Source organism: Oryctolagus cuniculus, chromosome 8 (genome assembly GCF_051225735.1).
Source record: "Oryctolagus cuniculus isolate XC-2025 breed Fujian yellow rabbit chromosome 8, ASM5122573v1, whole genome shotgun sequence".
Taxonomy (NCBI): Eukaryota; Metazoa; Chordata; class Mammalia; order Lagomorpha; family Leporidae; genus Oryctolagus; species Oryctolagus cuniculus.
The window spans coordinates 114,755,424-114,783,119 of record NC_142874.1 but is presented as its reverse complement, the minus strand read 5'-3'; the positions used below and the strand labels follow the sequence as shown (position 1 = coordinate 114,783,119).

At 36.4% G+C, this 27,696-nt stretch overlaps 1 protein-coding gene and 1 pseudogene across 2 annotated transcripts in view; one reads left to right on the top strand and one right to left on the bottom strand.

The window, feature by feature from the left end:
• The window catches only part of CFAP299 (cilia and flagella associated protein 299), a 746,834-nt gene that overhangs the window by 366,777 nt on the left and 352,361 nt on the right, over positions 1-27,696 (top strand). The window lies entirely within an intron of this gene.
• LOC127483190 (bromodomain-containing protein 7 pseudogene) lies at positions 5,390-6,614 on the bottom strand (annotated as a pseudogene).

Below are 27,696 nucleotides of genomic sequence, written 5' to 3'. Positions count from 1 at the left end.
AGACATGTTGATACTTTCCTTCCTGACTTTTCTTTGCATCTAATTAAGGTTATAAGTAAACTGGCCAATTAAAAAAGAAAGAATATTGCTCCTTTGCTTGCTTCTAAATTTCATGGAAGAAAAATTTATTTTTAATTGTACAGTTTATATACTTTGCTTAGAGACAACATATATATAACATCAATATATTAAAATCTAAAAAGCAATGTTTGCTGAAAATATTAGTCTTAATTACAGTTTTTTTTACTACATAGCTAATATATTTCCTCTTTAAACTTTTTTAATTCTGTGAAGAAGATAATGAAAACTCTTGCAACTATTAGTATAAAAAACAATAATTGTACTTGTGATTTCTAAGAGGAAAGCTCTTGAGATAGCACAGCATAGGGTTTAAGAATACATGTGCTAAAGCCACAACTACATTTCAGGTCAGTTCTGTTGCCATCTTCTTGGGGAGTTCACTATGAATATCCATTATTTAATAATAGTTGCTTTATGGTTCTGGTTGACAAAGAGTTCCATTTAGCAAATGCCAGCTAAATTAGAATTTGGTAAAATTTAAAACACGTGGATACTCTTTGTCTAACCTAAAATGAACAAAATGTGAATAATGAAACAAATTTGACATTATGTACTCCACTGAGGTCACTATAAATCATTTCTTTACTATGCTACCTCCCAGAGGAATTTAATATGTGACATGATTAATTACCCCCAAAATTGTACTGTTCTAATTATGGGCATCCTTAATCTAGCTTTATAAACTCATCTAGCTCTATAAATAATCTAATTTTATAAGTTCTGTTACTATTTTTTAAAAATTTTATTTAAGTTATACAAGTTTCATGTATTTCCTGTATACGGATTTAGGAACATTGTTAACACTTTCCCCCCTCCATGCTCCATCACTTCCTCTTCCTCCCTTTCAAGTTCCCACTCTTAATTTTCAGAAAGATCTATTTTCATTTTACTTAATGATCATATAGTTAACCCTACAGTAAGTAAAAGAGTTCAACAAATTGTATGAAGAAAAACAAAGACAACAAACAAAACCCCACTGTTCCTCAATAGAGGAGACAAGGGCTGTAAACAATCATCATTTCTCGAAATGTCTGTTTCACTTCAATATATTACATTCCAGGTACTCTATTAGCTACTCCAGATCAGGGAAAATATATCTGTCTTTTTGGGACTGGCCTATTTCACTAAGTATAATGATTTCCAGTTGCATCCATCTTTTTGCAAAAGACAGGATTTCATTTTTTTTGTTACATACCGTAATTTCTTTATCCAGTCAACAGGTGATGGATATCTAGGTTGATTCCATATCTGAGCTATTGTGAATTGTGCTGTGCTGAACATGGGGGTATGGATAACTTTCATGTGCATAATTCTTTTGGTTTGGGTAAATTCCCAGGAATGGGATGGCTGGACCATATGGTAGGTTTGTATTCAGATTTTTGAGGTATCGCCATATTGTCCTCCATAGTGGCTGCCCCAGTTTACATTCGCATCAACAGTGGACCAGGGTACCTTTTCCCTCATATCTTTACCAGCATTTTTCCTTTGTTGATTCTGTGTGTGAGCCATTCTAACTGTAGTGAGGTGAAACCTGAACCTGGTTATGATTTGCATTTCCCTGATGACTAGTGATCATGAGCATTTTCTCACCCATCTGTTGGTCATTTGAATTTACTCTCTTGAAAAATGCCTGTTCAAATCCTTTGCCCATTTTTAACTATGTTGTGTGTTTTGTTGTTGTTGAATTTCTTGAGCTCGTTATAGATTCTGAATGCTAAGCCTTAATCAGTTGCAAGGTTTGCAAGTATTTTCTCTTATTCTGTCGGTTGCCTCTTCAATGTGTTGAGTTCTTCTGCAGTGCAGAAGCTTTTCTGCTTGATGCAATCCCATTTTTTCAGTTCTGGGTTTAATTGTGCTTCTGCGGTCTTCTCCATGATGTCTTTCCCTATGCTTACAGAGTCTCCTTCAATGTTCTCTAATAATTTGAGGGTATCAGGTCATAGATTTAGGTCTTTGATCCATTTTGAGTAGATTTTTTTGTAAGGTGTAATGTATGAGTTTAATTTCATCCTTCTGCAGATTTATCAGATGGATGCTTAGTTTCCCAAGCACCATTCATTAAAGAGACTGTCCTTGTTCCAGGGATTGACTTTAACTCCTTTGTCAAAGATAATTTGCTTGTAAATGCATGGATTGATTTCTGGAGTTTCTATTCTGTTCCACTGGACTAAAAGTCTCTTTTTGTGCCAGTACCAGGCTGTTTGGATTATAATTGCCATGTAATATGTATTGAAATCAGGTATTATGATGCCTCCACCTTTGTTGTATAAGATTGCTTTAGCTATTCAGGGTTTCCTGTGTTTCCATATGAATTTTAGCATCATTTTCTCTAGATATGAAAAGAATGTCATTAATATTTCTATTGGGATTACATTGAATCTGTAAATTGCTTCTGGTAGTATGGACATTTTGATGATGTTTCTTCTACTCATGAGCATGGAAGATGTTTCCATTTTTTTAATGTCTTATTTTATTTCATTCTTTAGTGTTTTGTAATTTTTATTGTAGAGATCGTTCACATCCTGGGTTAGATTTATTCCAAGGTATTCATTTTTAGAGCTATAGTGAATGGGATTGATCTTGAAAGTTTTTTCTTAGCCATGACATTGTGTATACAAAGGCTGTTGATTTCTCCATGTCGATTTTATATCCTTTCACTTTACCAAACTGCTTTATGGATTCCAAAAGTTTCTTAATGGAGTATTTCAGATCCCTTATAAATAGGATCATGCCATCTGCAAATAGGGATCGTCTTATTTCCTCCTTTAAAATTTGTATTACTTTGATTTATTTTTATTGCCTAATGGCTCTGGCTAAAACTTCCAGGACTATATTAAATAGAAATGGTGAAAGTGGACATCCTTGTGCAGTTCCGGATCTTAGTGGGAATGCCTATAGCTTTGCTCTATTAAATATAAAGTTGGCCATGGGTTTGTCATAAATTGGAGTGATTGTGTTGAGGAAAAATTGCTTCTATACTAATTTTGCTTAATGTTTTAATCATGAAAGGATGTTGTATTTATAAAATGCATTCTCTGCATCTATTGAGATTACTGTATTTTTTTTCTTTAGTTAGCTAATGTGATGTATGACATTTTATGCTTTGTGAATGTTGAACCATCCTTGCATACCAGGGATAAATCCCATTTTGTCCAGATAAATAGTCTTTCTGATGTGCTGTTGGATTCTATTAGCTAATATATTGTTGGGGATTTTTGCATCTATATTCATCAGGTATTTTGTTCTATTGTTCTCTTTCTCCTGGATTTTTTCTGCTTAGGAATGAATGTGATGCATAATTCATAGAAGGAGTTTGGGAGGAATACCCCCCTTTCAACTGAGAAGAATTGGAATTAGTTCTTCTTTAAATGTCTGGTAGAGTTCAGCAGTGAAGCCATTTGGTCTTGGGCTTTTCTTTGTTGGGAGGGTCTTTATTACTAATTCAATATCCATCCTGGTTATTGGTCTGTTTATGTTTTCTATGTCTTTTTGACTCAATTTTGGTAGATTGTATGTGTATAGGAATCTATCCATTTATTCTAGGTTTTCCAATTTGTTGGCATACATCTCTTCATAGTAATTTCTGATGATTCTTTTTATTTCTGTGGTGTCTGTTTTTACATTTTTTCATATCTGATTTGTTTTGGTTAGTTGGGCAATGATGTATAAATTTTATTTTTTCAAAATACCAGCTCTTCATTTTACTGATCTTCTTTATTTTTTTCAATTTTGTTTATTCTCTAATTTTAATTATTTCTTTCCTCCTAATTTTAGGTTTGGATTGTTGTTGTTTTTCTAGGATCTTGACATGCATTGATATCTCCTTTATTTGGTACCTTTCTGATTTCTTCATGTAGGCACTGATTACTATAAACTTTCATCTTAACACTGCTTTTGCTATAACCCATACGTTTTGACATGATCTATTGTCATCTTCATTTGTGTCCAGAATTTTTTGATTTCTCTTTTGATTTCTTCTATGACCCACTGTTTATTCAGAAACATGTTGTTCATTCTCCATTTGTTTGCTTATGTTCTAGAGATTCTTGAGTTGTTGATTTCCAGCTTCATTCCATTGTTGTCAGAGAAGATACATGGTATGATTTGATTTTTTTTTAATTTGCTGACTTGCTTTATGGCCTAGCATATGTTCTATCTTAGAGAAAGTTCCTGCACTGATGAGAAGAATGTGTTTTGCAACTGTGGGGTGAAAAGTTCTGTAGATATCACTTAGGTCCATTTGGTCCATAGTGTCAATTGGCTCCATTGATTCTTTGTTAATTTTCTGTCAAGTTGATCTGTCAGTTGATGTAAGTAAGGTACCGAATTCCCCTATCATTATTATATTGCAGCCTATGTCTCTCCTTAGATCCGTTAACATTTCTTTTAAATAGTCAGGCACCCTGTAATAACATGTGTATACATTTATTATAGTCACATCTTCCTGTTGAATTGATCCCTTAATCATTACATAAGGCCCTTTTTCATCTCTTTTAACAGTTTTTATATTAAAGTCTATTTTGTCTGATATTAGGATGGCAACAACTGCCCTTTTTGCTTTCCATTAGCATGGAATATCTTTTTCCATCCTTTAATTTTCATTCTGCATGTATCTTGTTGGTGAGATGTGTTTCTTGTAGGCAGCAAATAGGTTGGTCTTTTTTAATCCATTCAGCAAATCTGTATCTTCTAACTAGAGAGTTGAGGCCATTTATATTCAAGATGACTATTGATAAGTAACAACTTGGACTTGCCATTTATCCACAAATATTCCTATTTTAATTTGGATTTCTTTTGTACTTTTACTCAAAGGTTTTCTGCCTTCACATTCTTGCATAATAATGGCTCTCTCTTTCCATGTTTCTGTGTGTAGCATATCTTAAAACATTAAAACATTTTTTGTAAGGCTGGAGGAGTGGTGACAAATTATTTCAATTTCTGTTTGCTATGGAAGGTCTTTATTTCACCTTCATTCATAAATGAGAGCTTTGCAGGGTAGAGTAGTCTGCATTGATAGTTTTTTTCTCTTAAGACTTGTACTATATCTCAGCATTCTCTCGTAGCCTGTAGGGTTTCTGATGAGAAGTCGTCTGTGAATCTAATTGGAGATCCTCTGAAAGTAATGTATCATTTCTCTGGTGCATATTTTAAAATCTTTATATTTTACTTTGGTGAACGTGACTACAATGTCGTGGTAAAGATCTTTTCTGGTCACTTCTGTTGGGAATTCTATGTCCTTCCTCTACTTTGGCTTCCCTTTCTTTCTCAAAATTGGGAAAGTTTCCTGTATTTATTTCACTAAATAGGCCTAGTAGTCCATTCTCTCTTGCCACACTTTCAGGGACTCCTTAGACCCGTATGTTGGGTCATTTGATAGTATCCCATCTTTGAAGCCCCACAAAGTATTCACTCTCGACTGAAGTCATCCAGTTGTCATGCCCAATGTTACAGGGCAGAAGCCTGGGTCTCCTACAATGGGATCCACAGGATGGTGAAGTCTCAACATAGTTGTTCCATCTGGTTTTCCTCTTTCAAATTCACACTGTTCAGCAGCCGCCTGGTCTGCTTTCCTCCAGACTCCTTAATGATACAATGGATCTGCTCCTTCTTTCTAAATTATTGCTTTTAAACTTATCTTCAAGCATATCTTTCTTTCTTTTTATTGTCCTTATTGGGACTCCTGAAGGCTTTTGCTTCAGCCCCTCCACAGCACTCCCTCTGTTGCAGCCAGCAGCTTCTGTCCTCCCCACTCTGTGATGTATCTGTCCGATCTTTTTGCTTCTGAGTTTTTTTGCAAGTCTACTATGAAGTCTATGCTTTGCTTCAGGCTCTGAATTGTTTCCTGGCTAAGAATTTTCATCCCTGAATGTAATAGCTTCTTTGCAGCTTTATGATATATGGTCTGTGGTTTGTTAAACAACATAGCATTAGAACACATCAGTTTGAAGTTATCCTTCAGTTCTTCTGCAGAGTGGTAGTCACTGTTATTGATCTTTTCTTTCATGGTACTAAGATCCATGGGGTGCTTAATGATCATGCGGTAGCCAGGAGCAATAAAATCAGGAAATTAAAAGAAAGCACTTGGGTCTTTTCTTGCAGTTGTCTCCTCAGTTGATTCAAGACTTCTTGAAGGGGCGTCTGTTCTACTTCTTCCTGTTTGGCGAAGGAGATTGCAAGAGGCTTCTCAAGAGGTGTAATCTCACAGGGTTGTGACTCTGGAGGTCGCCTTCTGCCTCATTCTCCACACGGTCTCTATCTTGCTTCTTTTTATCCTCCTTGACCCTTGTGCGTTTGCTCCCTTTCTCTTCCCTGGGAACCTGCTCCTCTCCCTTCTTCCTCCTTTTCCGCTTCCTTTCCTTGTGCTTGTTGTGGTCATTTGTGACTTTGAAGAGTTTGGAGTGGTACCCTGAGCTGCCCATTGAGAGCTTGGTGACTTCGTTCCCTCCCGCTTTTAGGGCCAGTTTCAAGGGTCTCTCGACATACACCTCATGGAGGTGTTTGTCTGACTTGTGCTTTTTATGTTTCTTACCCATGTCCGACTGTGCCCTGGTACCCACCCTCTGCATCAGGCCCAGGCCATGTGTTTCTGTTTTTGGTGCAGACCAGGCAAGCGGAGGACAGGAGTGGAGCCTGAAAGACCCCGCACCACAAGGCAGAAGGTGCGGGAGACCTGGCCAGAGCCTGAGAGCAGTGGCAGAGCATTTATTGAATTTCTGCATTGTTTTTAGTCATTTGTGGAACTGATTCTTGTTTTTTCCCCTCTGATGACATTTATCTTTGAGCTCTGACTCTGTGGCTTAATGGAAATGTCTGTGCTTTCAGAAAATACCTAGAAGTGTGTAGTGGGTTGGGCCAGAGAGAGCTCTGGTCAGTGCGTGGGGGTGTGGTGAGTATCCAGAGTTACACCCAAATTGGGTGTGGTAGATCTTAATGCCTGGGTGTTAGCCCCTGGTGTGTTTCATGCCACATTTGCACCGTATAAAGGATCTGCACAGTCCTTACCGTGGACACAGTTCCTACTGAATGATCTGCTGTAGACAACCAAGGAGCTCCGAGCATGTGGAGCTGCACCTAGGATTGCCTAGAGACCCCACTACACCTTATACCTTCTCATGTAACTATAAAGTCTCCTTGATCTCAGCACACAAGGCTCTCCCACTCTCTGAGTGCACAGGTTTCTGCTCTGCCAGCCTGTCCAGCCTACAGAGAAGCAGATGTTCCCCGAGACATCTCCACCTAGGTGTCTAGTTCCTGGGAGGCCATGGGCGCCTCACCATCCTACGTGAGGTGCCCAGCTACCTCCCAGCAAGGTTCAGAGTCACTGGGGACTGTGAATTGTTCCATCTGCTAGAATCTCTGGGTTGCACGTGTGTACACAAGAGCCATTGGCTGAAAGTTGCTGTCTCCCTTCCGCTACTGCCAGTAGGGCCAAGAAGATGCCATCCTGTCTCAGCCAGTTGCTGTGCCTGCCCTTTCTCAGTTGGGCAGCAGGCACTGTTGTGGGGAAGCTGGGGCCAGATAAACATGCCCTCTCTACTTCCACTGGGTCTGTGGCAACTGCTAGCAACTGCTAGCCTCCAGGGCTCCAGTCAAGACTTGCCATGCTCTCCCGCTCTGGCTCTTGGCTGCTACAACTGTGCTTCTGATTGTTTTCATGCCATTTGTCCATACCTTTCACTCAGGTACATGGAGTTCTTTCTCTTATAGGATTTCCAGTGTAGTTTTCTCTCCAATTCTCTCCTGAGAGGGCACTTTCTACACTTTTTTTTTTTTTTTTTTTTTTTTTTTTTTTTTTTTTTTTAGTATTCATCCCTAGGCTAACACGGTATGTTGTTCCCTAATCCACCATCTTAGAATCCCAAGTTCTGTAACTCTTAAAATTATCAAATAGGAAATGAATTTTGTACGTGTTTTCAGAAATCTTTCATTTATAATATAGCAGAGATCATTTAGTTCTAGCTCACAGAAGGTGTGTTACATCAAGAAAGATATCCCTCCATGGAATATTGAATACGGAATTAAAACTTCCTACCATCAAATATAGGATCTGCTTTTTACCTTTCTCCTTTTTCTTTGTGCCATAACCAACAGTTCATAACTGGCAACCACTTTCCCTGTCCTAATTTACTTCCTTTACTGTTAGCCAAAATAAATAATAGAAGGAGACAGACAAATTTAGAAATGTTATTAAAATAAGATTCTTTATGAAATTTGAAGGTAAATCCTCCCTAAAAACTGATCACAAATTTAATCTGTGTTACTGATTCATATGTCCTCTTTATTTTCTGTGACTTATTCTTGGAACTGGAATTAGTAATAAATGTCAGGATAAAATTAACAGTTGATTTCATTGTTTTACGTGATCACATACCATTCTACAGCTGCCTTCAGATTTCTCCCTGATAATACAGCAGTAAATTCCTAGAAAGCAGATTTTTATGACCTGTGTTAGTAGTGAAAGTAGCAGCAGGTGTTCATTTGTCAGTTAGTATTCTACAAACCATAGGCCTTCACTTATTCAATTTAATGAGTGTTGCCTTAGGCAGTTCTATGTACAGCATAGGATTTATAGATGTTAGATCTTTTGTTAAGCATGGCCCACTGCTAATTGAGTAGTTTCACATTCTGATAGGAATAGAAATTATGTATTTCCTGAAAGAAATTTCATATGCATTCACTAATTTTCCAAGGAAATATACTATGAAAAACAAATTTTATCAGATTTCTGCCAAGTTCATAAATGTTACATATTACTATCAACATAATAAACCCTTGAGTACAATTGTTATATACCCATAGTTACTAAAATGTCTCAGAAGGTTTGACTAGTATAGATTAGTCTTTCTCCCAAAAATTCACTCCTCTTCAGCAGTGCAGACCAAATTAGAGGCGGAAAGGAACCATCTGCCCAGCTGGACACGTGAGCAGCCTTATCCTGCCTGGGTGGTTTACGTGATAGTAGATGTTATAGTAAGGTAGTCCTAACCCTTCCTTTCTGATGCTAAAAGGTCATTTATGAGTCAATAAAGCATTTCATTTGTAGCCATTCAGAAATTCTATTGAGTGGTTCTAAAAGTTTTTTTTTCCCAAGGAAAGCAATAATTTTTGCAAATAAGATTTTTTAAGATTAAAAACAACTGTTCCCAAGAATTAGTTAACCTTTGTTTTCTTAACATTTATTTATGAATAGTCAAAGGACCTGTTTAAGTCACTATAGAAATGTTAGGATTTGATAACAATAGCTGGACCAAACAAACCCCTTCAAATTATGATTGAGGAACTCAGATAGGTTAGGAGACATACCTAAAGTGACACATTTGGTAGAAGTTGGTAAAAAAGTTTTTCTAAATCATCATACCATAGCACCTAAAAGCCATTTGCCCCATAATGATGATTAGCTCCATGACAGACTCATAAATGATGGTGAACCTGATAAGAGTATAATGGAGTGGAATTGAAAAATTCTTCTCTCCTTCTATGCCATAACTGTCATAGCATCATGGTGTGTTTATGATAATACTTTGTTAACAAGTCTGTGCTGTCGTTCCAGTTATGTATAATACATAATACTTGAGAGCTATAATAAAAATCTTATGTTAATGGTTTGTGTGTTTATCATACTTTTTACCAATATTTGGGCATATACTTCAATTTGTAAAAAAAATGGCTTACTGTTAAACGCTATGCCACATAATACTGGCAGTAACCCCATAACTTATACGTCATGTTTACCTTATCTCTTGATTGCATCAAAAGGCCATATCAACTGACTGATTTGTGTAAATCGTCTATGATGCTTGAACAACACATTTCCTAACAAATTTCTCAGAATTGTTAGGTCGCATGTGACTATATTCATGATTTCTGCAATACATCAAACATAAGGGGATAGAGGAAAAGTTGGTAAACTGTTGTCCTTGGGCAATATCTAACTTGCTATATGGTTATGTAGATAATATTATATTTTTAAAATATTTATTTATTTATTTGAAAGTCATATTTATACAGGGAGAGAAAGAGAGAGAGAGAGAGAGAGAGAGGTCTTCCATCCACTGGTTCACTCCTTAATTGGCTGCAATGGCTGGAGCTGTGCCAATCTGAAGCCAGGAGCCAGGAGCTTCTTCGGGTCTCCCATGCAGGTGCAGCGGCCCAGGGACTTGAGCCATCTGCTGCTGCTTTCCCAGGCGGTAGTATAGAGCTGGATGGAAGTGGAGCAACTGGACTCGAACCATCACCCATATGGGATGCCGGCACTGCAGGTGTGGCACTACTCCACAGTGCCAGCCCTGATAATATTAAATTGAAGCACAGCTATGTTCTTTCATTTTTATATTGTTTCTGGCTATTTTTGTGCTGGATGAAAAATAAACAAATTATAACAATATGTTTGGCTCTCTAAGGCTAAAATATGAGGGAATTTCAAAAAGTTAGTGGAAATGGAATTAATGGAATTAAAAGTTTGTTTTGGTGCAGGTTTTCAAATTTCTACATTGTTATTTTATAGCACATATTTTGCATGAATTTTTGAAGTATCCTCATATTCATGTATTTCAATATTTATATAACAATTTTTTTATCTAAACTTTCCATGAAGCTTCCTCATATTTTTGGCCTATTGTAGAAAAAATTGTTCCCAGTATCGATAACTATAAGAATATTTTAGAACATAGACCAGTTGAAGTTTTAGTTCAATGTATTTATCACAAATAGTTTGATAGGTGCACTCTGAATCTCCAAACAAAAATAAAGGCTGTGATCACCTATGAATGCTAAAAATTATTCTTTCAGTTAATATATGCTAAACTGATCTTCTGTATATAAAGAGAATTGAAAATGAATCTTGATGTGAATGGAAGGGGAGAGGGAGAGGGAAAGGGGAGGGTTGTGGGTGGGAGGGAAGTTATGGGTGGGGGCATTGTAATCCATAAGCTGTACTTTGGAAATTTATATTCATTAAATAAAAGCTAAAAAATGATTCTTTCATAAATTAATTTTGTTCATTGTAAAAAAAATTAAGCATCTAAAATTCATGGTATTATACTTATCAAAGATAAAATTATTGGTATGGAAGGTCTCTATATAGAGCTATGGATCATATCCCTAAATTTGATTCTGACAAAGCAGAAGAAAAATGTAAAAAAAATACCATTGACAGCAAGGTATAATAGCTACAATATAATGTACAGTAAAAAAGAAAAGTGATAGACATGCATTTTTTTCTCATGAAATGCCCTTACTTTGGAAAAAAATTAGTTGTCAGTGCCTTTGCATTTCCTTGACAGATTATACCATACTGCACAATGGCAGCATTTGTCTTTGGTCTGTGGACCTAAGACATTCACTATCGATGGGACTTTTTCAGTACAGGTAATAATAAGGTGGTCAGTCATGCAACTGAAAGATCAAGTTTAAAGTTAAAATTAAGGAAGAATTCCCAGCACTATAGCATTTCATTTTATGTAAAGCTCTCCACAAGATAGACTCGTTTACTTGTCATAGGCACTCAAATGAGAATACAAGGTTGACCTGAAAGATGCAAACAAGTAAGGTAGTTTCATTCCATAGAAAAGGAGCTAATAGAAATACCAGAACAAGCCTATTAGATGACTTAAAAGAATAGCAAAAAGAGTAATTGATAAAAGTGTATGACCTCCATCATGTCCTCCAAAAAATAATATATCAAAGCAGTAGTTCAACTGGAGGTCATGGCTCCTTACTCCCAAATCCTCACTGGAGAAGCCATATTTCAAGCCAGCACAATCTTTGTAACTCTTTGTCATATAAAGTGGACTACCCTAAGATATTTAAAATATCATGGTGAATTTCTAGTAACAAGGACAATTATTTTTAGATTAACTTACTATGAGTACTTAATATTTTACCAAAATAAAAAATACATAAACCACGTGTGGGGCCTTTCCAAGTTCAGGATGCTGTGTGATTACCCAGGAGTTCTATCTAAGAAGCCTCCTCTAATTTGCAGTAGGCTAGATCAGTGGTTAAGCCATTAGATGTGGCTAAAATCCTGCAGCCCTGAAAAGGTGGGTATGTCTAAGCTGGCAGGAGATGAGCACTGAAGAATAGACAGAGACAAAGTTGATTTAGCAGATAATATTGCTTCCCTAGCCAATCAGGTTTACCATTATTTCCTCTTAATAAACTACCTATTTTGTTCATGTATTTATTCCTCAGGGAAAGTAATCCTATTCCAAGAAAAAAAGTTTAATATTATTTAGCTTATGAAAACAGCAATATTTAGAGTGTTCCAATTGCCAGTGGTTGTTTTAGCAGCAGCCTCAAATTCTTCATTTATATTCTTCATAAAATTCTGGGAAATACACATAATGCTTTAATTAGTCCTGGGGATTTTGCAGTTCTCCCAAAGTGAACTTCAGTAGTGACATTAGATAGCACCTACAATATTGACTGTATTTGTTTAAATGTAATATTTTTTATCTGTATATTTTATCATGAATTTTTGTTTTCTTCCTGTGTGCACATTGCTTATATTGTGTTTCTCAGGGGTTATTCAAGATTAACTAATGCCCCTACTGTGTTTAAAAAGTGACAACCTCTGCAGTTTGTCATTGGAGAAATCATCTATTATTTACAAAGTGCAGATGAAAATATTTTACATTTCAGTGCAAGTATTAAAGTAAATGCAAACACATTTGCCATGTCCATTAATTAAACTTGTGTGGATAATTGTGTCATTAGAGATGTGAAGTCTCAATATTTGCTAGATATGTCATCTTGAATTCATTACATGAGTTTGAATAATTTTATTAGGCAGAGTAATACATTTTACTACTGGTTTTTGTTGGATCATCCAAGCCTGTTTTTATAAATTAACCTTTGTTTCTAGCAGGGGATTCGAATTCAATCCCATCGAGGTGGCATGTACCAATGCCATCTCACTAGTCCCAGTGATCAATTTCTGTTCACAATTGATCGTAATGATAGGACTAAGAACCAAAGGGATCACATAAACAAGAATAGTGTCTGCAAATACTAGCTGATAGAATCAAAAAGGGAGAGAATGATCCAACATGGGTGGGAAGTGAGATACATAGCAGACCCATAGAATGGCAAATGTCCTAACAGCACTCTGGCCTCATAATCAGCCCTTAAGGCATGCAGATCCGGCTGAAATGCCCATGAGAGTATTTCAGGCATGGAAAGCCAAGACACTCTGGGGGAAAAAAAAAAAAAAAAAAAAAAAAAAAAAACCTAAATGAAAGATCTCCACAAGTGAGATCCCAGTGGAAAGAATTGGAAGAATTGGTCATCAAAGAAGGAGGTACCTTTCTCTGAAGGGAGGAGAGAACTTCCACTTTGACCATGGCCTTGTCTAAATACGATCAGAGTCAGTGAACTCAGGGGGCTTCCATAGCCTTGGCAGCTCATGACAAGAGCCTCGGGTGATTCCTGACGCCATAAACAAGAGTGTAAATTTGTTAAGTCAACAATAGGAGTCACTGTGCACTTATTCCTCAAGTAGGATCTTTGTCCTAAGTGTGCTGTACATTGAGATTTAATGCTATAACTAGTACTCAAACAGTATTTTTCACTTTATGTTTCTGTGTGGGAGCAAACTGTTGAAATCTTTACTTGATGTATGCTAACCTGATCTTCTGTATATAAAGAGAATCGAAAATGAATCTTGATGTGACTGGAAGGGGAGAGGGAGTGGATAAGGGGAGGGTTGCAGGTGGGAGGGACGTTATGGTGGGGAAGCCATTGTAATCCATATTCTGTACTTTGGAAATTTATATTCATTAAATAAAAGTTAAAAAAATAAATTAACCTTTGTTTTTATGCAGATATAATATATCTGTATTTTAAAAGTCATTTTTGTTAAATTAACATATTTTCCTAATTTGGTACATAAATCAGGGTTTTCTTTTTAAATCCAAACTAAGATTGTTTTTAGTGGATATTGTAACATTTTACCCAATTTTTCAAAGTAGGATAAGAATTTTTAAAATTAAGTCTGTATTATGCCAAAAGTACTGACTTAGCAGTCATGTGGAATTTATTCACAAAAAATAATTCTGCATACAACTTTTACAACAGAATAATATCTGTAGGCAGTGGCATCTAGCACACATATTAGAGTGCTTGGTCTTGAGTAGAGAGAAGGATGGTTCAGAATGCTGTATGATAAATGGGAAGTGTATATGAGTCCAAATGCAGGGACTGGGTGATTTGATCACGGAAACATTGATATTTTTTTCTTCTTGTTTTGGTATTCCCTTGATTTTCGAGGAATAAGAATCTAGTAGTTTAGTTGAGAATGAGGATTTTTTTTCTATCTTACATTAATAATCAGAAATATATTATTTCATTATAGACTTAAAAGAAAAAATTTAGAATAAACTCATGTGATTTTATATTCTCATTTGACAGATATGTGCAACCCTAGATGGTATATGATGATTTAGTACTTACATGATACTGATTTATGCATTATCTGATTTTTAAGAAAAAGTTACTTTATTTCTAATGTACATCAATGGGGAAATAATTGAATGTATCATAGTATATCCACACTAGAGAATATCATGTGGTTAGAAAGTAAATGGGGGCTGATGATGGGACAAAGTGTTACCGTAAAGCTACCACCTGGAGCACTGGCGTTCCATATGGATACCAGTTCAAGTCCCGGCTGCTCCACTTCCAATCCAGATCCCTGCTGTTGTGTCTGGAAGGCAACAAAAGAAGGCCCAAGTGCTTGGGCCCCTGCACCCATGGGAGAGACCTGGAAGAGGCTTCTGTATTCAGTCTGGCCCAGCACCAGCCGTTGCCACCATTTGAAGAGTGAACAAGTGGATGGAAGATCTTTCTTTCTCTGTCTCTCCCTCTCTCTAACTCTATCTTTCAAAATAAATAAATAACTATTTTTTGAAAATGAAGCTTATATGGTGACTTATAACAATAAATGGAAGTTAGATTTAGACCATATCTATTGTAATTGAGTTGATTTCCAAAATGACTCTGTCTACTGAGAAAAAAAGCTATTACAAACTAATGTGCTTATTATGATGCTTAATTTTGTAAAATCAGACAATACTTTTTGTGAATTTTTTTGTATCTCGTTATTACTGTGGCAAACAATATAAAGTGATATATACTAGCCTACTAGCATTGTTTATTTTTTTGGAGAATGAGAAAAATATTGATGACATGATTAAAAGCTTTATTTTCATGTGTTTTAAAGCTTTGTCATAGATTTTTTTTTTCAGTTTCTCAGGTATTAATGAATAAATATTATGTATCTGATTGAAAACAGAAGATCACATGGTTTTAAAGACTTTGTGAACCAACTCAAAATAATCATTTAGTAACACACCTGAAACTTAAGTTCACATATAACACTTCCATTTGGAGCTTATTTCATTAAAAATAAAAAAAAAAATCTTTATCAACTCTTGGCATGGTGTGGATTTTTGAAGATTGGAAAAATCTTTCTGCTTCTTCCTACCTCATGTAATTACAGATCAATTGTAATTGGGGTGGAGACAGTAATAACTGTTTGTCTAAGTATTCTATGAAAGCTCATTCAGATGAACCAAGTGTTCAGAGGATCCTGACTGTGTAGATTTTACACTCTGCAAGAATTTTATGCCAAGACAGCTGCTGCCTCTGTAGTGATCGTATGTGTGACTCTGGGCTCGTTGCCTAATCTCACAGGGCAATATTTCTCAGGCTTCAATGTGACATGGATTTTTTTAAATGCCTAATTCATAGCAAAAATGTGAGGTGGAGGATGATGTTAGATACAAGTTGTTTTTCAACTTTACTCTAGTGATATTTAGCCGTGTCGGTCACTTAATTATATTCTCCTTCTTATAAGTTTGTGTTGACTTAGCTTATGTGATGCCCCCATGCTGCTTCAGAGATTTTACCCTTACCCATATCTTTCAGTCCAGAATTCCTGAGTTTCAGAGATTGTCTTTGCCAGATCAAAACATTTCAAACTTGACATTTCTCAAGCTAACCTTTGATGTTTTCCATCACTGTACCCCGATATTTGCCTCTGAATGAATAGTACTATCATCCATCCACTGAACTTTAGGCTTTGCAGCTCCCTCTCCCTCTTGCTCAGTCCACCATCAGTTCCTGTTGATTTTACTTCCATTTGCATGGCACAACTCAGCGTCCTAACCAATCTACATTCCTTCTCTTTTGTACCCATCTCTCGCTACCCCTCCTCAAATCTGCCACCACCCATTGATTTTTTGCTGTAGTCAGGTTAGCCTTGACACTATTTCGCTTTAAATTTGTGAATGATTTCTCATGGATTTTAAGATACTACTCAGCTGTAAAAAAAAAAAAAATATATATATATATATATATATATGAAATCCTGTCTTGCAACAAAGTGGATCCAACTGGAAACCATTGTACTTAGTGAAACAAGCTAGTCTCAAAAAGGCAAATATCATATGTAACTCATAGAGTACAAAAAATGTAATGTATAGGAATGAAATTGACATTTTGAAATTCGATGATTGTTTACAGCCCTTGTATCTATTGTTGAGGAACAGTGTTGCATTTTTTCTTCTTCTTACTATTTGTTGGACATTTTACTTGGGGTAGGATTAATCTTATGATACAAAATAGACTGAAACAGATCATTGTAAAAATTAAGAGAGGGAATAAGAGAAGAAGGAGAGGAAGCATGGAAGTGTGGGGGGAAGGGAGGGTAGGGTAGGAAGTATCACCATATTCCTAAATCTGTATAATATGAAATATATGAAATTAAATTTTTAAAATTTTAAAAAAGAAAATAGAAAAAGAAAATGCAGTATATATATACATATATATATACACACACACACACACACAATGGAATATTATTCAACTACAAAAAAAGACATGTTCTATGATTTGCAGCAAAGTGGAATCAACTGGAGAACATTTTGTTGAGTGAAATAAGCTGGACCCAGAAAGACAATTTCCACATGTTCTCCCTTATATGTGGGAGCTAAAATAAACACACACACACACACACACAGAGAAAGTAATGTCTATGCGTATAAGTATTGACTTTTGTAAAATTTTGTTTTATACCTTTGTCAAACCAATGGTTAAGAATGCTATACTAATTTAGTTTTAATAATCTCTTTAAATTTACTGTATAAGGGTGAAATGGTCACTTTTCCATTCAATTACCATTTATAGCTGCTGTCTATGTTCCCACTAAACTAATGTCTTTTTGTATTTTAATTGTTAAACTTCCTATTAAGCTCTTTTACTGAAATAAAAATTTAGAATATGTTATCGCAAAAACTATAAAAAGAAAGGGAGAAGGAAGGCGACTGGGAGGGAGAGAAGGTGAGGGAGGAGGGGAATATCATTATGTTCTTAGAATTGTATCTACAAATCACATTGACTCTTAAAAGCTAATTAACCCACTGTTGGTGGGAATGCAAACTGGTCAAGCCACTATGGAAGTCAGTCTGGAGATTCCTCAGAAACCTGAAGATAACCCTACCGTTCAACCAAGCCATCCCACTCCTTGGAATTTACCCAAAGGAATTTAAATTGGCAAACAAAAAAGAGGTCTGCACCCTAATGTTTATTGCAGCACAATTCACAATAGCTAAGACCTGGAACCAACCTAAATGCCCATCAACGATAGACTGGATAAAGAAATTATGGGATATGTACTCTTTAGAATACTATACCGCAGTAAGAAACAACGAAATCCAGTCATTTGCAACAAAATGGAGGAATCTGGAACACATCATGCTGAGTGAAATAAGCCAGTCCCAAAGGGACAAATATCATATGTTCTCCCTGATCAGTGACGACTGACTGAACACCAAGAGGGAAACCTGTTGGAGTGAGGTGGACACTATGGGAAATGGTGGCTTGATCAGCATAGCCCTGACTGTTAATGAACAACTTAATACATTATCCCTCTTAGTAGTTTTTTTATCTGTTCTACTTAATATGACTGGTTTAGATCTGTAATTGATGCACAGTTATTCTTAGGTGTTGAAAATTAACTGAAATGTGATCCCTGTTGAACATGGTGGTGGGAATGGGAGAGGGAAGAGATGTACAATTTGGGACATGCTCAGGCTGACTTGCCCCAAGTGGTGGAGTTGGAAGCATACCAGGGGATTCCAATTCAATCCCATCAAGGTGGCATGTACCAATGCCATCTCACTGTTCCAGGTGATCAGTTTCAGTTCACAGTTGGTCATGGTGAAGGGACTGGGAGTCAAAGGGAGCACATAGACAAGTCTAGTACCTGCTAACGCTAACTGATGGAGTAAATAAAGGGGAGAGTGATCCAACATGGGAAGTGAGATACTCAGCAGACTCATAGAATGACAGATGTCCTAAATAGCACTCTGGCCTCAGAATCAGCCCTAAAGGCATTCGGAGCTGGCTGAAAAGCTCATGAGAGTATTTCAGGCATGGAAAGCCAAGACACTCTGGCAAAAGATCTCTGCGAGTGAGATCCCAGTGGAAAGAACAGGTCTTCAAAGAAGGAGGTACCTTTCTCTGAAGGGAGGAGAGAACCTCCACTTTGACTATGACCTTGTCTAAACAAGATAAGAGTCGGAGAACTCAGAGGGCTTCCATAGCCTTGGAAACTCATGACTGGAGCATAGGGAGATTACTGAGGCCATAGACAGGAGTGTCAATTGGTAAAGTCAACAACAGGAGTCACTGTGCACTTACTCCTCATGTAGGATCTCTGTCCTTAATGTGCTGTGCATTGAGATTTAATGCTATAACGAGTACTCAAACAATATATTTCACTTTGTGTTTCTATGGGGGTGCAAACTGTTGAAATCCTTACTTAATGCATACTAAACTGATCCTCTGTAAAAAAAAAAAAAAAAAAAAAAAAAAAAAAAAAAAGAAATTATCAATTCCCAACTTGACTCTCACTGGGATTAAACATGACAATAGGTCTGCTCTGATTTCATCATCATTTAAAAAAAAATCATCTATTATTTTTCACTTTATGTTTCTGTGTGGGAGCAAACTGTTGAAATCCATACTTAATGTATACCAAGCTGATCTTCTGTATATTAAGATAATCGAAAATGAATCTTAATGTGAATGGAAGGGGAGAGGGAGTGGGAAAGGGGAGGGTTGTGGGTGGGAGGGAGGGTATGGGGGGGAAGCCATTGTAATCCATAAGTCGTACTTTGGAAATTTATATGCATTAAATAAAATTTAAAAAAAAAAAGCTAATTAAAATTAAAAAATTAAATAAAAAAAGAGATTATAGGACTAATAAGGGATTCTAAGCCCTGTCTCTACAGTCCTTGCTCCCTTTTGGTCTATTTGACCCTCCTTCTGAACCTTTTTACAAAGCTCCCTTTTGTTTCTAGATTGTTGCACATACACTTTTTTTGCATAAACATACATTTTGTGCCCATATTACTTAGCTGGTTAATTTTTACTCAATCTTGAAATTTCACTCTAAGCAGTACTTTCTCAGAAAAGCCTTTCTGGACTTTCTAGACTAGGCAAATTTCCATACTTTTAAGTTTCATATACTTCCTCTTCTCAGTTATTCATCATAAATATTGACATTTGTTTTTATAATTTGATTGATATTTCTAATCTCTTTAATATTCTCAACTGGTTTCATTCCCTATTGTCTTCCCAGTGTCTAAAACCAAGTCTATTAAAGGCATTCAGTAAAGATGTGTCTAATAAATGAATGAATAGATGAGATGTATAAAATTCAACGGTTCACCAATTTTTTTAGTTCACTATTTTATATCATTCATATTATATATTTCTATGTGAATATATTGATATGCACATTTACTACCTCTTGCTTAATATTTTGTTTTGCTTTGTCTTATCCAGGAGTTTATTCTCAGATTATCATTAATCATTTTTTTATATTTATATAGTCTCAAGAATTATTTTACATGTTATTACATTAGTATCATTTTATGTTCAGAGAGATTGTTATCTCATAAAATTAGCTAATATTTTCTTTTGGAAATAAACACTAAAAATAATTGAAGACCTGAGAAGAGATTTCAATGATTTAAGAATACCTTTCATGTATAGTAATTGAAGAATGATTCTGTTGTACTTAAAAAAATCAGAGGTGTTGTGCTTAAAAATCCAGAGGTGTTGTGCTTAGAATAATATGAATGGAATTTCTTAATCTAATAAAATACAGAAGCAGGGGTATTCTGTTGAAAGAATGTGCATCTTCAACAGCTATCCAACAAGATTTAATCTGTTAATTCAAGGAGCTGTTGTAAGGAATACTAAGTCAAATTCAGTCCAATACTCGAATCACAACTAGGTAATGAGCTAGGTTGCTAAGGAAACACAGTCATCTTTTCAAGGATTCTTTGGCAAAATTTAGTGCATTGAAACCTGACAGCAATGCACTAAATGCCCTTAAGGTAACAAGGTTACATCATCTTCAGTAATACAAAGTAGAAATTAAGGAAATTATAACATCAGGACATAAGTAATTGTTTTTGAATCCAAATTAAGGATACTTGTCTAAAACTTCAAAGTCTGAAATGGTATAAAATCCAAAAATTTTGAATGCTAACATGACACTAGATACAAAAACTAGGGAAATATTTCAAAATAATAAAAAAAGCCTCTTAAAACAGAAATACTTCTTGTACCAAACTTCTTGGATAATGTATACCTTATCTGTACTAATACCAGAACATGAAATAAATTCAAAATTATGTAATAAAAGTTAAGTTTCTTACCTCTTGCTAAGAGAGATATATGCAGAGTATCCCATGTCTATCACTGTTATCAGGTATTTACAGATCCTAAAAATTGTGTTTTAGTTGCAAGTGAGCTAGCATAGTCAATTCAGGCTGCTACAACAAAATACCATGGAGTGTGTGGCTTACACAATAGACATCTGTTTCTCACAGTTCTGAAGTCTGTAGGAGTGAGGCCAGGGTGCCTGTGTGATCTGCTTCTAATTGCAGGAGGGCCCCCTGGTTTGAGAATGGCTAGTTTCTTGAGGTGTCTGTATGTGACACAGAGAGGAAGGGCTAGCTCTCATCCTCTTTTACGAAGACTTCAAACCCATCTTGAGGACTCCACTATCATGACACAGTTTTCTTCCATAGACCTCACTTCCAGATACTATCATACTGAGACTTCAACCTATGAATTTTGGAGAGCACAAACATTTTATCCATTGCATATAAGGAATATACCATGGGGCCAGTGCTGTGGCGTAGTAGGTTAATCCACCGCCAGCGGCTCTGGCATCCTACATGCGTGCTGGTTCTAGTCCTGGCTGTTCCTCTTCCAATTCAGCTCTCTGCTATGGCCTGGGAAAGCAGTATAAGCTGGCCCAAGTGCCTGGGCCCCGGCACCCACATGGGTGACCCAGAAGAAGCTCCTGGCTCCTGGCTTCAGATCTGCCCAGCTCCGGCAGTTGCGGCCATTTGGGGGAATGAACCAGTGGATGGGAGACCTTTCTCTCTCTCTCTTCCTCTCACTGTCTGTAACTCTACCTCTCAAATAAATAAGTTTTGATTTAAAAAAAGAATATATGACACACAGTATTCTTTTTACATATGGGCTGTGTTTACTACATCACAAAAATATTCCATATTTCTATCTGTTGAGTAGTTTCATTTATTTTCATGGCTGCAAAATAGTCCATTTTATGGAAATTCCATCATTTACTCAATGATCTACTGGTTCTGACATGACTTTTCTTGTATATATGTAATTTATATGTGTGAAAGAATGTATTTTGGACATTTCTAAAGGCAGGATTTTTAGAATGAAAGATTTTAGCATATTTTCAATATTACTGTGTCTACAAAAAGTTTCTTGGTAAGGGTTATTCTAACTTAAAAAAAAAAACACATTTATTTATTTGAATGATAGAGTGAGAGAGAGAGAGAGCACGAGTGCACACCAGAGAGAGAACAAGTGAACTCTTCCATCTGCTTATTCACTCCGCACCCCCAAATAGCGAGGAGCCAGAAATCCCATCTAGACTTACTTGAGTGAAAGGAATTCCAGTACTTGAGACATCATCAGCTGCTTTCCTGGTACATTAGCAGGGAACTTGATCAGAAGCAGAGTAGCCAGGACTACTCTTGTGGACATCCCAAGTGGCAGCTTAGCCAGATGAGCCAAGATATCCACCCCAGTCATTTTTTCTATATTCTTGCCAACAGTATGGCAGTTCTATTTTTCCCCTCACCCTTACTAACATAAAGGGTTTGCCACTTTTGGATCTTGACCAATCTGATAAAAAAACTATTTCCTATAAGCTTTCTATTTTTTTTATCTCCTATGAGTTTTTTTTTAATGACTTTATATAAAGGATAGTAAACACACAAAGAAGTCCATGTAGTTGTAGTCAGTGTCCAGAGGAGAAGCACAGCTCTCCCAGCCTTTTCAGAAGCCCACTTTGTGCTCCATCTTCTTGTGCTCCTCTCCAAAGCAAAGGGAAACACTGACTTGACTGCTAACATAGATTAATTATGCCTCTTTTATCTTCATGTTGGTAGAATCATAATGCATGTGTGCCGTTTTATGCCCTGTTTTTCTCTCTCAACATTTTCCTGTAAGATTTATCAACTCTATTGAAAATAGTTGTAGATTATTCATTCTCATTCATGGATAGTGTTCCATCAGGTGAATATGCCTCATTTTATCTATTTTATTTTAGTAGGCACCAGGTAAATGTTAATTGTGAGTCATTAAGAATACTTTGGCTACAGAAATTCTAGTATGTATCTTTTTTGTGAATTTTTGAAGTATTTCTTTGGGGTATATATCTAGGAGCAAAATATAAATTTAATGCATTTTTAATTTAACATTAAAATACTTCAATGGAAAGTTGAGGAAGGGAGACTATTTTAAAGTTATAGTAATATGGTTTTATCATAAATGATTGAATGTAGTTTAATATTTTTCCTTAAATTTAATTTCTTTAAAATAAATAATTATGTATGAAAAAGGAGCAGTTGACCTACCACTCTGTCCTTTTCATGTAGTAGAAATTTTTCTTACACTAATAAGCACATTGCAACTATAAATCTTGCATTTTACACTGAGCATTATTGACTAATGAATTTCTATTAGTGACTTAAACAATATTGAAATCTGAATATAAATGTAAAGACTTCAAAATTAAAATATTAGATCTTGATACATCAAACACTTTGAAGAACGTTGGATGCAAATGTTTGGGATCTCTTCTATTTTATTTTTTTCTTTGACAGGGCATGGTTTTGGGATTGAAAATGAAGGCTGGAGGAATCACTCTTGTTTCAAAGTCATTTTATGATGACATTAAGCACAGAAAGAGTAAATATGCTGTTTGTAATAATATTATATAAGAAATAAAGCCAGCTGAAATAGCAAGGCATTTGACACATTTTGATCTTGAGTCTATATCCTTATTTTAGTCAAACCTTGTATAGAGGATAGAGTTGCTTTTGAGGATTGTGGGTTTTAGAACTATGAAGAAACAGCCTTGTCTATCTAGATTCTATTAGCCCTAGTTTTTTTGTCTTTTTTTTTTTTTAATGTACAACATGGTAATGCTTTTGGATAATCTGGGAGCATCAAAAGGAAAAAAATGCATGTATCTGTCAATAGTCTATAATCTTGTGTCTGTATTAACAGATCTATCTGTCTACCTATACATATACATACATGCATATACAATGATGCTTCAAAAAGTTCTTAGAAAATGAAATGGGAGAAGTTGCTGTGGCAAAGTGGGTAAAGCCACTGCCTGCAGTGCCAGTATCTCATATGGGTGCTGGTTTGAGTCCCAGCTTCGCCATTTCCAATCCAGCTCTCTGCTATAGTCTGGGAAAGCAGTAGAAGATGGCCCAAGTCCTTGGGCCCCTGCACCCACGTGGGAGACCAGGAAAAATCTCCTGGCTCCTGGCTCCTGGCTCCTGGCTCCTGGCTCCTGGCTCCTGGCTCCTGGCTCCTGGCTTTGGATTGGTCCAACTCCAGCCTTTGAGGCAATTTGGGGAGTAAACAAGTAGATGGAAGACCTCTCTCTCTCTCTAACTGTATTTCATTTTTTTTTTCAAAATAGGAAATGAAAAATGAAAAAAAAAACTTATTTTGGTGCAAAAAATTGCGTTCCATACAGTTTTCCATAATTACCTATTTTTTATTATCTTTCTGAAGACCTCCCTTTGTATCTGAATCAGATTTTTCAAATATACATGTAATTCTCAAAAATATACACATTCACCCTAGGTTACTAATTGACACAGCTAATACTAAAGAAAAAGTTATCATAATTATTATAAGTCCTTCATTGTTGATAGACTTTGATTTTGCCCAAGTTTCTTTATAGAACACGTTAGTTCTATTGCTGCTGTTAATGAAATAGTACTAATTTGGTGACTCAAAGCAACACAAATTCATTATGTTACCATGCTGAATGTCAGAACCCTGAATTGAGTCTCACTGAAGTAGAACAAGGCTGTTGGCTAGGCTGTGATCCTTCTGCAAGCCTCTAAGGGAATCTGGCTTCTTGATTTTCCCTCTTTCTCTAGACCACCTGCATTCCAGGATTTGCTACCACTCTAACAATTGTTGGGCTATATCTTTTCCATGCTTCCAGCTCTCTGGTTCCCCTCTTTTGCCATTATCTTTCACTTATTGAGGACCTTCATGATTACATAGGCTCTACCTGGAAAATCTTCCCATCTCAAAGTCAGCTATTTAGCAAACATAATTCCATAAGCAGCTTTAATTCCCATTTACCATGCCTCCTAGGCTAAGAATGTGGATATCTTTGTGGGGCCTTTATTCCCAATATACATTTTCACAAGGGAAAAATGCTATATTCAGAAAGTGAAATTTTTTAATACCTTAACAGTAATGGGTTTGGAGAATAGACACAAAACTTACAACTTAGGATGTTTGAGTCACATGCCCTCGAATTTATGGTATGTGAAATAACTAGAGAAAATGGAAGCACTAACTGCAATCTAGGTAGGTAGTTGAAATGTTTTCCCATCATTTTGATTGTTTTTGAGGTTGGGAAGAGATGTTTGACTGCTGTGGTGCCTTTTTTCTTTATTTTTTTACATGGTGTATTTTCTAGGGTCTTTATGACTGGAAGGTCAAGTGCTGGTGGTTCCTTTTCTCCCAAACAACAGTAAGTTAAAGTGGAGCAAGTGCTCAGTAGATGAATCTGCAAAGAATTTTTGTTGAAAACCTTTGCTTTTTCTATGACTGAATTTCTCTCATGTAAAAATTGAGCATGATCTTGAAAACTCTTCAGCTCTTAGGAATTAGCTTTTCATACACTGCTCACTAAAAAGGCAGCATCCTTTCCTCAATGTGGTGTAGTATCTTTGAATCACAAGTTAATTAAAATGGACAATTTTAACTTCCAAACCACAACAATGCCTCCAGACTCTGGAGTTTTGCTTTGAATTGGTGCAAATGCATGTGTTTTACATATGTATTACAAAGTTTAGACTTGACATTCCTTTGTCCCATGCAATATTTGTTAAGTGAAAGAAAGGAGTAGACATGCTTCACCCAGATGTGATATTTAGTCATCCTAGAAATTCTTTCCCCATGGCTTTACTGTCACCAAACAGTACTCACCAATGCTGGCCTCCTGTAACCAATTTAAATTGATGATTGCTGGTGACTTATTATCCTAATTTTTAATCAGGTAATTACAATACACCTACTGTGCAGAACAAGAGTACTGTAATTTATTCTAATAGAAACAATTTTATTTTCAGTTTCATGGTTACAAAGACTATATTTAATTATTTCTGTTGCAAAAGCAACTTTAAAATGTTTGAACAAAATAAATCCAAATAATTTTTCAAGTTTTATCAGAAAACAAGATCATATATACCAGCTTTCTCATATGCAATTCTGGAAGACATTGCACAATGATTCTCTTTGATAATATTCACTGTTTTCTCTCAATTCCAGATGCCAGGCGACATAGGAAATCTTGATGCTGTTTTGTTCTTCCCATCTTCTGTTTCCTCCTTATTCCTTCTGTTTCCTCTGCTCTTATTCCTTCAACTTGTAAAACATAAATCATTTTTATTTGTGTTAATAAGATGTACTTATTTAAAAATGGATTAAATTTGTTGTTTTATGATTCTCTAATCTGACAGTATGATTTTCAAGTATATGTATTTGAAAAGATTTGAATTTAGATTTAAAATATATTGTTTTTCTCTCTCTACATATATTTATATATATATATATTTCTAAAGCACAGAAAGATGAAATGTAAGAATGTAGATTATTATCAAAGAATGTGTTTTTCTCCTTAAAAACGTTTTTCATATGATAAAGAGTATAGAGTGCTTCAGCAAGATGCTGCACTCGATTCTCCAGATGAGAATTGTGATCTTCATTATTTTTTAAAATTTTTTTTTATTTGAAAGAGTTGTAGAGAGAGAGGGAGAGACAGAGCAGTCTTCTATGTGCTAGTTCACTTCCTAAATGTCCGCAGCAGCTAGGGCTGGGACAAGCTGAAGCCAGGAGCCAGGAACTTCATCCATGTGTACCATATGGACACAGGAGTCCAAGCACTCAGGCCATCATCAACTGCATTCCCAGGTATACCAGCAGGGAGCTGGATCAGAAGTGGAGTAGTCAGCACTCAAACATCCTATATGGGATGCCGTCACTGCAGGTGGCTGCTTAGCCCACTATGCCACAATGCCAGCCCTGGTCTTTATTTATTTTTAATTTTTCTTTATTTATTGTAATTTTATTTGAATGGTAGAGAGGGAGCAAGAGCGAGAGTGGAAAGCATGTTCCTATCTGCTGCTTACTCCCCAAATGCTGCATCAGCCTGCATAGCTTATCCCAAAGCTGTTGTGAGGTTGTTGGGTCAAGATACATTGAATGACTGGGTCCAGACTCTTGTCTCCAAAGAAAAAAAATTAGGATGAGATGTAGGTTAGTAAAGGAATAAGATATATTTGCCTGTAAAGCAAACAGAGGGTCTCATTTGGTAGCCAAGGTTTCCCATTTCTAGCTTATATTGTGGCTAGACAGTATTGCAAAATAGTTCAGACTCTTTGTTTAGACACCATGTTAAAAAGTTTCCCAATTTTTAAGGAGGTGACCCAGGGATGAGTCCATGGGGATGGACAGGTAGTTACTCATGATTGAAAAGAACCTCTGGCCGGCGCCGCAGCTCACTAGGCTAATCCTCCGCCTTGCGGCGCCGGCACACCGGGTTCTAGTCCTGGTCAGGGTGCCGGATTCTGTCCCGGTTGCCCCTCTTCCAGGCCAGCGCTCTGCTATGGCCAGGGAGTGTAGTGGAAGATGGCCCAAGTACTTGGGCCCTGCACCCCATGGGAGACCAGGATAAGTACCTGGCTCCTGCCATCGGTTCAGGGTGGTGTACCGGCCGCAGCGCGCCAGCTGCGGAGGCCATTGGAGGGTGAACCAACGGCAAAGGAAGACCTTTCTCTCTGTCTCTCTCTCTCACTGTCCACTCTGCCTGTCAAAAAAATAAATAAATAAATAAAAAAGAAAAGAACCTCTTTGTGACCTAGGGAGAAATTTAAGAAAATAGGGAAAAGAGTGGGCTATGGCTCTATTTAAGTGCTGCAACAGTGGACTGAGTCAGATACAGCA